General features: G+C 33.7%; 1 protein-coding gene across 1 annotated transcript in view; it reads right to left on the bottom strand.

Moving 5' to 3' along the window:
- The window catches only part of LOC129228403 (uncharacterized), a 106,565-nt gene that overhangs the window by 48,176 nt on the left and 45,889 nt on the right, over window positions 1-12,500 (bottom strand). The window lies entirely within an intron of this gene.

Below are 12,500 nucleotides of genomic sequence, written 5' to 3'. Positions count from 1 at the left end.
ATCTTAAGTGGAGCAGCTGTTATGTTCGAGGCCACCAATTTCATTTGCGTGGTGAATTAAAAAAGAAGAAAAAAAAAAAAGAACGAATGCCTTTTAGTCATTTTTGCTCTTTTCTTCATATAATGCACAATATCATCTAAAACTGCATTTTTAAAGCTACAAGTTTGACAAATTTCTACAGGGGAAACCCCCAAGACGTACTCCTCCACTCTATTTCTGAATAAATATCGTGCTTACGAGTAGCACGAAAAAACCCAATCTCTGGTAACTCCCCCCCCCCCCAGAACTAACTGCACATTGAAAACATTTACTTCAGAAACAAACTAAGTATTAGAACTATATTGATCATAGTGCAGAAATTGCCGCCTTCCTTTCTTTGTTCAAATTAAAGCGTTTCAATGGATTTCACAATTACTTTATTTTTTCAAATAATTATAGGTGACCAAAAAATGTGCAATACGTTTTTGAGCAATCACGATTGCTTATTGCTTTCATTTGACTGTTTTGGTGTGCTATCATTTTATTTTCAGGTCAATATCCTACACTTACACGCATGCATACACGCACGTACACACACACACAAACATACACATACAACACACACATACATACACACAACACATACACATACTCAAACACATACGCACACGCATACATACAGAACGTACACATACATACAGATACCTACACATACACCTACACACAACTACCCACACACTCATACCTGCACACAGACCCAAACACACGCCTACACACACATACATATACCCCCTACACACAAACACACATACCCCCTACACACAAACACACATACCCCTGCACACAAACACACATACCCACTACACACACATAAATACACACGCCTACATACACACACACTCGTGATTGCGAAAATCATAATTTGAATTCAAGAGGTCAATTTTTTTTTTTTTTTTTGCATCTTTGGGAAAAATGCTTTGATAAACTGTACTTCCGTGTGCTGGTAAACGGCAGTATCTGCAGAAATGAGCTTTCGAGATATTTGAAGAAAGCCGTTTTGGATTCAATACTAACATTAGAGAAATGTTGAAATTCAACTTTTTTTTCAGTGAAAACCAAATAAGCAATCTTGTACAATAAAGCCAACTTACAACAGATGACAAAATTATACAAAAAAAAAAAAAAAAAAAAAAAAAAAAAACATTTACTGCCCTTTACCTGTCCAGAGCAGAAAACACGGAATTTCCAAGTGACAAAGTGAGACTATAGTAATCATATGAAATTAGCCTATCTATGTCATGAAAGCACCATATTCCATGAACTGTAGCCATATCTAAATATTTTAACATGTCTATGTGTTATTATATGCAATGTAAATTCTGTCACTTATTAATTACTAATTTTTAAACTGGTCAAATCTTTATTTCTAACTTCTCGAGTCGATGAATTAAAAAATATACTTGATGTTATTCATGTTTATGGTGTAAGCAAGCTGCCCTCTTTATTTTAATCATATCCTTATGGTTTGTAAGCACAAATTGCAAAACGTATCACTACATAATACATTTTGAGATTACATAGAGTGTTTTTTCTTTTCTTATTATTCCTTTTTTTTAATCAAAATGTAACTGACAAAATTTGTTTCTGAACATTGGTAAATGTTTCCTTCTTAAATAGTTACGTTTTAGACAAAAGAATTTCGATAATATTTCATATAATAAATATTAAAATATTTTCAAATTAACCTATTTTTTTCGTCAACTTTCACTTTTTTTACATGAAATTTGAGTTAAAAATAGATACATGATTTAAAATTATATGCTCTATGAAATGTAAAAGGTGCAAAGCAGTAGTTTAGTACGAAATTTCAGTAATTTCACTTAGTGTGTGCAAGCTGTTCAAACGAGCAAACTTTAATCTGGGAAAGGGAGAGAGCTTAGAGCTACGTCATTTTAAAGTGTGAAGATTAAATTGCTTGATAGGATACTTTCGTGCATGTTTATTGTAGCTAACAAGTTCAGTAAACATGCCAATATACTTAGAATCAGGTCTACCTCAAAATTAAATTCATCTCATTTTTGTATGATGACTCATTTTACCCCGTCATGGGGTATACTTTGGTGACAATTTTTCATTGATTTAAAAATTAAAAATGTTTTCTCTGAAACTACATCAATATGCTCAGGATCAATCTAATTAAAATTCAATTAAAATTAAACAGCAAAAAAATCTCATTTTTTTTTCTTATGCCATAAAGTACGAACTTTCTTTAAAAACGTTTTTGTATTTAAAAATAATAAATAGTCCATGTAGCGAGTGTTACGCAAAACATCACATCTGCAAAAGTGCTAAATTTTAGAAGGTTGATTAAATTAAGATTCATAAAAGTTACTTATATTCAGATACACAGAAATTTAAAGGCAAAAGTTAGAATACCTAAATCAAAACGCAAATATGTACTTATCAATGTCACAGCTTCAAGAATAGATTTAGCAATATATGTGTGGATAGACAGAAATTAAATTTTGAGATCCTCCATTTCAATTTAACAAAATAAGCTGATTAAAACTAAATGAAATGATAGCTATTTATCAATTCATATGCAATTTAATGATTAAAATTTTCATTTTCGTTTTGATCAATTAAAAATTGTGAGTATAAAAACATATACATCTTGTATATTTAGTATTTTAGGCGTTTTTTTTTTTTTTTTTGTTTTGTTTTGTTTTTGATTCTAGAACTAATTTTTAGAATTATTTATGAAAAAGAAATTTCTAAAATGAAGAATGCATAAAATATATATAGGAAAAAAAATTAACTTACCACTCCTGATAAAGATGAATAGTTTGATCTGTATGACCGTTTTGCCCAGCTGCCATCTGCTATCACTGTTATACATGGAACTTCATCAGCGTCTACTTTTCCATCACGGATTGCTATTTCTTTTTCTTCAATTCCAGCGAGTTCCATTTCTTTCAAAGCAGTTGATTCCCAAGCTTTTGATATAATGTCATACTCTTTGAGAAACGTATTGATGGATATCGTTGGAATTTCAATTACAGAAAGAAATTCTTCCAAATTTGAATGCCCTGCACCTATTGCTATTACTCCCGTTACGGCAGCTGCATTAATACTCATTTTATCGTGTGGAGATTTCTCTGTCCATACCAATTTTGTGAAATTACACATTTTACATTTAAATTTAATGCCACTTCTCAGACCGCATCTTTTTTCTGAGACAATATCCATGTCTGAAAACGTGCAACCAAGAGAGCTATGTGCATTTAGTTCTTGAAGAGATTTGATGAAAAATCGAATGTCAACTATTCGCCTACCATTCATTAGGTCTTCATTCTTTTTTTCTGATGAAATTCCTATGTCACCCTCAGGATTGTTGCTTTGGCAGTTCTGTTTTTTTCTGAAATATGAAAAAGAAAAAAAAAATATATATATATGTATGTAATGCTTTTTTATGGTTTTGCTTCTATGCATTATATTTTACTTGATAATTAACTAATAAATTGGGTAAAATAAGTAAATAAATGAAATGCTTACTTTTCTCTCCAAATTGCCAAGTTCTTTCCGCTATTTTTCTTTCTTTTCGCATAAAGTTTGAGACGAGCATTTACGTTATTTCTTCTATGCCGATAATTCATTTGCGAGCTTCGTCCGGTTCCCAGAAAAATGTAAGCTCACAGACGACCACGCTTCCAACTGGAACAACGTATAGTACACCAAATGAATACAGGAGACTAAAGAAGTAATGTGCGCCTCAAAATGGCAACCATACGAGCGAAGGAAGTACTTTACGTTGAAGCGGCTAGAAAATGCATGTGTAATAAGTAGTAAGTAAGTAAGTTATAGTGAAGTCCATTTCGAAAAAAGCGATTTCCGGAGTAGTAACGAGAAGCGATTCTTGAGTATAACTGAGAAGTGTGAAGACACTTACTGGTTATGAGTACCTGATCAACAGTCAATAATATGTAAACAATGTTAATGTACATGAAGTAGCTAATAGATAGAGTAACAAATTCATTTATGTAAATGTGAAAGCGTGAAAGGCTGAAATGAATATTCTTTGCCTTACATTTCGACACGAAATGTAACTCGATAACAAGATTTTTAATGATTTATTTTTTATTCACTTATTTTTTATTTTTTTCAATAACGGTTGAATTTACGGATTCCATTTCAACGGATTGAATTTACTTATAGACAAAAAGTTTTTCCACCCATCTGAAACAATTCTTTTGTTGAACTACAAATTATAAGTGTAGAAAATGCATTGCTTGATTGAAAACTTGTGGCTTTGTATTTGTTTTTTTATCCAGGATATTAAAAAACTTTCACCTTTGACATTTTGAATTAAAATTCAACTAGAAATTTGGTTTTTCGTACTAATATTCAAGCCGTATATATTGTATTTATGGTTCAGTTCCCTTCTTGTTGTTTACCTTTTATAGCGAAATTGAGGCTATAAACGAAATTGTTATTTTGTTCCTTAGATTTCTCTATGAACAGGTGCGACTGCACAATGCATACACAGAAATATATATATATAGATAAAGACCGGCTAAAATTGAAAAACCTTAGGTTTCAGGGAAATGTTTTAGACGTCAGACAAATTATTTGTCTGAGCTTATGAAAATTTCAGTGTAACACGACTACCGAAAGATTCTTAGAACATTGTGTATTCATCCAGTCTAAAACAAAATGGTCAGTGTTCTCCCCCTTCCCCCATCAGTTCTCTAATTATCTGTAAATTTAAACCAGTGGTTCCCAATCTTTTGCACGTTGCGACCCTTTTTTGACCAAGTAAAGGACCTGTGATCCCGTAGCCTACATGTTAGTAAAGTATCGCTAGGTGTGGACCTAACCTGGCAACATTGTGAAAGCTACGTTAGATCAGATTACAAAACTGCTATGTTAGATTCGATTCACCCCTAACTATACTCTGGTAGGAATAATGTTTCGACCGAATAAGAAACGCTACACGACCCCATTTGGGGTCACGACCCTGGGAACCCACCCCTGCTTTAAAACAATTTTTTTATACTCATTCATGCTTTAAAGAAATGCATGTATGTATAATTTTTCTCCTTAGAAAATTTTCAAAAGACAAATTCAGTAAAATCCTGTTACAACGAATATCGGTATAAGGAAATACCCGTTTCAACCAAATAAGTTTTCAGTCACGATTTTGAAGTTCATTGTTACTGGATTTCACTGTATTATGAATTACATGATCAATGTGTACATACCTTGTAAAGAATTTTTTTCGAGTTTGGTTCGAGAAATTATTTTTAAAAATGTTTGTTGAGCTGTGGAAAGCATTTTATGCGTTTACATTTGTAGTAACATAGTATAATATAGACAAAAATAGATTCCAAATATTTAGTAAGTATCTGGAATACGGTTTTGGAACCCCGGTTTTTTTTTTTTTTTAGAAATGGTCGCATTATTTCGAACAAAGTCTCAAAAGAGTGCTGGAAATATTTTGCCAGATCTTTTATGGAGCAAAATGTCGAACAGTACCTACCACCTTTTTCAACGAAATTCATTTTTTTTTTCGAATTTTAAACAATCAAAGAATGGATATTTCAAAAAAGCAAAAAGTACACGACACAGACAGAGGCTTGAAAAATACTCGGAAAAAAATTTACATGAAAACTTCAAAGGAATTTGTAAAACCTTCATCCAACTTTCCCCATAGGTTAACATTAGATCCGTACGCTTTCAGACTCTCAGTGAAAAGCACCCTTAAATTTGCTTATAAAATAGCATTAATATACATATTTATCTTTCTTTGAATGCACCACCTCCATTGTTTATGCTTTCTTGATATAGTGAAAAGTAATGGGAGTAGTGCATCCCCAGAAATAGAAATATTCATTAATGCTATATTACAAGCATACTTAAGATCATTTTAATCTTAATTATATCCGTGAATTAATTTGAGTAACACGGAAAGGTTCTTCACTGAAGGTCTGCGATGCAACTTTACGCAAAATGCGATACTTCCTTTTTTTAAAATTTACAACGTGAATCTTTTTTTTTTCGGATATAGGGTTTATAGGTGTTAGTCCTATACTCTGGTTTTATGCCAAAAAAAAGGGGGGGAAATTGTAAAACAAACCCCTAGAAAAAAGGATGGGTTTTGATGATTTTAAAAATATAATAAGTGGTAATACCCCCCATGAGTTAACCAATTTCCTCCATATGTTCTTGCGTACAAACTTAGCACCTCTCTAGCCCCTCAGAAAAGTATTAATGTATAATATAACGATCCCTTTCCCTCCAGATAAAAATACTGGCTATGAAACTGTCAAAAACTGAAAAAAATTTCGGGCGACATTTCCAAAAAAGCGGGACGTGTGAATGGAAGAAGGTGGTCATATTTGGATTCAGGAGGTCATTTAGCACAAGAATTCACAAGAATTATCTCAGAAGCACTCTTTAAAAACTATATCCTTTCTAAACACAAATCAAATCGTGAAGATGTTTCCAAGCATGTGGATTCACTTTCAAAAGCACTCATTCATTCCTTCATTGAAAAATGCCTCCGGAAAAGAGGGGAGTAGTAAATGGAAACGGTCGTTTGCGCTAATGATTGTAAATCTTATACACCTCACCCGGTTTTTCCCCCCAAGGAAGGACGAACTGGTGGGAGGCGTGGCTTAGTAGAGAAATTGAGCTTTTTCGAAAATATTTCAGATGGTTGGAACTCCGATATTTTTTTAGAAATGGTCGCATCATTTCAAACTTAGTCTCAAAAGAGAGGTGGAAATATTTTGCGTGTTGGGGCGTTCTTAAAATTTCGATAGCACGATTTGCAGCTTTTTTACAGAGCGAAAGGTCCAACAGTACCTCGTTTTCGAAGAAATTCATTTTTTCTCGAATTTTAAAAAATCGAAGAATGGACGTATCAAAAAAATAAAAACTAAAATACACTGACATAGGCTTGAAAAATACTCAGAAAAAAAATTGACCCGAAAACTTCAAAGGAATTTTGTAAAACAAGCTCCAACTTTCCCCGTAGGTTAACATTAGATCCGAATCTTTCAGACTCTCAGTGAAGAGCACCCTTAATACCAGCCCTCTCTCTTTTAAGGTAAATTTAAAAAGGACAGCATGATTACACACAGTAATGAAAACGACACATAAAAAAGTAAAGAATGGCCTTACGCATCACAGAAAACAGGCAAAAACATCGGAGGGGGAGGGCAATTAAAAATCTTGTTCAAAAAAAAAAAAAAATCCTGCCCCTCAGGAACTCAGTCCTAAATCCGCCTATGCCTTACGTTCACCTTCGACTATACGATTGGGTAATGATACAAGTGTAATAGGCAATAACAAACGTTTTAGAGCCCAAATAAACAGATCACTGCAGACACGTGTTTCGGGGTTTCAAGGAACCCTTTTTTCAACGCAAAATAGTGAGATTGTGGATGTAAGGACATTACTGGATGTCTTTACGGACCATTCATTAATTACGTAAGGGTCCCGTGGGGGTGGGGGTGGAAAAATGTCTGCATACTTTGGGGGGGGGGAGAGGGGTTCAAACGCATTCTTAAGCAGTATTTTCCAAGCCGATGTTTCATTTGCGTCTGGAAAATAAAAACGTATTAGGATGACTTTTTTATTTGTCTTACGAAGAATTAATTATGTAAAACATAATAAAAGAATTGCACTATGTATGGCATGTTTTATTTTAAACTACTATCGCATCATATACAAAAAAATGTCGAAAACACATTCAGTCTAGATTCCAACTTTTTAGTAAATATTTCTTCACGCAAAAAGGTTTAATTTAATAATAATGAATTAAATTTCGATTCCAGTGATATAAGATTAGTTATTTCATTATTTCTAAAAACGAAATGGAATCTTACGTAAGAATAGGGGGAGGGGTTTGAAAAACCTTACGTACCCTTACATGGGGGGAAGGGGTCAAAAATGGCCAAAATCATCCATATGTAACAAAGGAATGGCCCCTTATATGTAAAAGCTTACTATTTTGTTGAAAAAAGGGTACCTTAAAACTCCAAAACACGTTTCTGCAGTACTCTGTATATTTGGGATACAAAACGTTTGTTACTTCATGTTTCTTCTCGGCACAAAGGTACTTAGTTATTTCTTAATAAAACAAGTGGTTAACTTCTCGTGTAATTCATTCCTATGGGTGCAAATAAGAGGGGAGGGGGGGAGGAGTTTTGACGTAAACTGCGGGATTAATTTTTAGGGGATTTTGTCTCTTTTGGGGGTATTGCTCTTGGGGGAAGAGCTTCATAGGTGGTGCTATTTGCTCTTATGGATAGATTTGGAATGATTTTTAAAATCGAATGATTGCTTTTCTCTTGCTTTATTTGAATGGGGTAATAGTTGAATGTTTGGCTTCGAATTTTCGATAATTGAGAGATTCCTTAATAATCGAACGATATTTTTAGAACGAAAATTGTTAATTATCATATAAGCAGATTTATGGTGGCGCATGTGTTGTGTGAGTGGCGGATACAATGGAGGGTCGTGGGGGTCCTAACCCCCCCCCCTGAACTCTCGAGAATAGTATCCGTACACATTGTGTTCAAATAATTTATGCATAAAATGGAAACGATGACAGTATCTTATCTTTTCAATACATCAATTATTTTTCAAAGAGAATATTTGAACTACTACCTTGTTTTATTGCTTATGAAATTAATTTGCAACGTTTATCCCCAATTATGTGCCTTATTCCTGACCAATTTGGGGCTTTTTATTGACCCCCAAAAAAGTTTCAGAATTTTTTCGTACTTAAAACTGGAATTTCGTTCATGGGGGAGGGCTTGCTTCAGCATGACCCCCACCCCCTTCAAATGGTTTTCTGTATCCGCCCCTGGTGTGATCCAGCGGTGAAATCTTGAAGCAAAGGATAGAGAAACGCTTTCCATACTGTTTTGAACTTGACAGTTATTAAGATTAAATACATACGTATGTACAATTTTTATTAAAAAGTGAGGGATAATGATAATATGGGCAAGTCGTTGGGCGACACTAGCAGGTTTAAACTTGAGAGTTGTTAAACTTAAAAATATATTAAACCGGTATCAAGGGCTTCCATATAGGGGGGGGGGCAAAGTGGGGGCTCAAGCCCCCTCCCCCTTCTTTGAAATTAGGACATCCTTGCTTTTAGTACTTTTTTTTTTTTTTTGCAAAATGTAAAATCATTTCTTCTCCAGCAATTAATCAATAAGTTATTTAAAATGTCAAATTTTAATAACTCTAATCTGTACTGAAATCGTTTTCTATGGGGAAAATATCCTATTAAACCATGGGGAAAATATCTGAGCCCCCCCCCCCCCTTAAAATTTTGCATATGGGCGCCCTTGACCGGTATGGTACAAACCGTGTAATTGAAAATTTAATGTAGTCTTAGCCCTTTTTCGGATTATCGTTTCTTGGGGGAGGGGGGATTGTCATAAAAAGCTCGCACAGGGGACGGACGGACACCCCTGTCATTCTATAAGGTTTTAGAATCAAATAATTGCTTCTCAAATCTGTCACCCCTGTCATTCTATAAAGTTATTGAATCAAATATTTGCTTCTGCTTTTTTTCTAATGGGGTTACTCAGAGAGTACACTTCGTTGAGTAAACGTTTTAAAGCGATTGTTAACGCTGTGACAGCCATGTTAAAACGTTTATGAAATGTTTAAACGCAAGGTGTTTATAATTCAGTGGTCCCCCCCCCCCCCCATGACGATGACACTCATCCCTCAAATGCGACGTTGAACCCCCTAAAATAAATTAAAGCCCGCTTAAGTTACCCTCTCCTCTTCAAAACTTCAATAGCGCGGTCTGCGCCATTTACCCCCCTCCCCCGCGCTCTCTCTTGTATAATATATTGTTTGTTGTGGAATACTCGGTTATCGAGCATCTCGGATGATTTGAAAACCGAATACGTAATTTGCTTTTTAAAGAAACTTGACAATCAATTTTAACCTATTTGAGGACCAGCGCACGGAAAATGAAACGTAGCTACGTAACCTTAAGTTCCGAACAGGGAGGCTAAAAGTAGGAGCCTCATCTCCTTTGGCAGCGGGGCGAAAAAGTGACCGGATTATTCCATCGCCAATGGTGGCGCTAGTGGTCCATCTCTCGCAGTTCGCTCGCCTGATTTAACCGACCCCGAGTATTCGACTGGGTGGATGCCGGCAGTTAGCTAGTTTGGGGCCATTGATACGAAAAATTTGTTGGAACTCAATAATATCGCGCGGTCAGCACGATGGACCTAAAATTACTTTCTTTCTTATATTTTTTCTAGAATTTAGACATTAATTCTGTGTGTCCTCGATCTTCTTTCTCCTTAGTTCTTTTACTCCAATTAATTTATGCAGTAACTTCGATCAACCCTCTCCCCCCCTCCCCCATAAATTTTGCATGATATAAGCTCATTTAAAATTAAATATTTCACAGTAATATGTGCAATAATATTTAGTTTCTTTTTTTGTTTACTTCTTCTGAAAAAGCCGTTTCCCCCCCCCCCTTTTTTTTCTGGTGGATTAATCTTTAAAAACGATAAGAAAAAAAAAATTAATACTTTGAACATTGAAAAAAAACTGCTTTTTCGTTAGTTAATTGTGAACAATTAAAAAAGAATCTTACAAGAAAGTGCTATTTAATTCAAGCGTTAATCTAGTTTATTGCTTATATTTATCAAGCTAAGTTTCGTTTTCACTTACCATAATTACTTGGTTCTTTTATTCCAATATTTGGTTCTGTTACACCGAGTTTCTTTATCCTGCACCACCCCCCACACACACAAATTTCGTGCGATATTAGCTCATATAACTTAATATAGTTCACTGTATTATGTGCACCAATATTTAGTTTCGTTTTTGTTTAATTAATTACTTTTGCTGAAATAACCTTTTTTACTTTTTATTTCGTTGGATTTATCTTTAAAAACGATTAGAAAAAATATTAACACTCTGTATATTGAGAAAAAAAAATTGTTTATCGTTAGTTATTAGTGAACAATTACAAATAATGTTACAAGAAAGTGCTATTTATTACAAGCGTTGATCTAGTTTATAGCTTATATTTATCACATTGTGTTTCGTTTTCACTTACCATAGTTACTTTCTTTCTCCTCCTCCCATACATAAATTTCGTGTGATATAAGCTTACATAAAACTTTATGTATTACGTTTAGTTTGAAATTGTTGCTCTGCTCTGGATTTAAGTGAAATTTGAAGAAAAAAAAAGCAAAACATAAATATTTTGATGAAAATTATAAGTTAAACAGTTCAATCTTAATTTCAATTGAATTCTCTACATGAGTGCGTTATTGAGTTTTTCTACTACAGTGGAGTTTCTATTATTCAAGTTAAGCATATGTGAAATTTAATAAATAAGAAGAAAAAGGACATGGAAATATAACTAGAAGGAAACAAAATTAGTGATTTAAATTCCAAAACTTTAGTTGTTCATTGCTACTCTCTTTCTATTTTTTTAAATGAATAACTTTAAAATCAAGTCTTCTCGCTTACTCTTAAAATTAAATGCATAGTACTCAGAAAAATTATGAAAACCGGATCGTAATTTACGGGTTTTATTGGGAGAAAATGTTTTCAAAAGCCAGCTAAAATCATTTTTAGTTTCATGGCAAATGAGCAGAACAGCCATATCAAAAACAATATACAAAATAGAACACAAAATTGCACAACACATAACAAGAATGAATGCTCGCTAAAGTCGTAGCAGAAATACAAATTAAACACATCGAATGCAAAATATGCCAAAAACCTAGGGTGGAGTAAAGTATTCTATGCTTCTTTGAACAGCTTTCATGGCGAAAGTAGTTTAATACTTCCAAATATACAGGTGATAGTTTTTAAAACACACTTGTTTACAATGCTTCGCTACGAGCGAAAAGATATAAGTAGTGCGAGAGATGATACTCTAGCGGCCTCTGGCGGAAGTGGAATTTTGTTGCCAAACTGCTAACATGGAGATTCGTCTCCTTCCTTTTACTCCCTGGTTCCGAAATGGACCGTTGCGAGCCTAAGCATTTTCAGCAGTTTTACCTCAACTTTACAAAAAAAAAAAAAAAAAAAAAAAAAACCATAAAGTCAGCACATTAATTGACTGAAAATTTTTAAGTTGAGTAAATAATATACTAATCAACATTTACGAAACTATAAGGAATATGACATAAACAGAAGCGAGTAAAACAAGCAAAATACTTAAATTTAACTACCCACGCGAAAATAAATGCTACGCACACAAGAAGTCACAAATATCTTGCGTATGGAATTTAAAAAAAAAAAACAATCTGTATAAAATGTAATTTTTATTTAAAAATTGGGCCGAAGAGTGGAAGCTAAAATTAATCCCACACGACAAACTTCAATATTTCTTTTTAATGCACTCAGAAACATTTCAACTTCACTCCCACACTTTTACTGTTATTGCATATTCCTAAAGTCGACGAATGAAAAAAAAAAGAGCGGATCAAGAAAGAAAATATATAATCATGAAC

The sequence above is a fragment of the Uloborus diversus genome, chromosome 8, assembly GCF_026930045.1.
Source record: "Uloborus diversus isolate 005 chromosome 8, Udiv.v.3.1, whole genome shotgun sequence".
Taxonomy (NCBI): domain Eukaryota; kingdom Metazoa; phylum Arthropoda; class Arachnida; order Araneae; family Uloboridae; genus Uloborus; species Uloborus diversus.
Note: the sequence above shows the minus strand (reverse complement) of the source record. Positions and strands in the feature narration are given on the sequence as shown.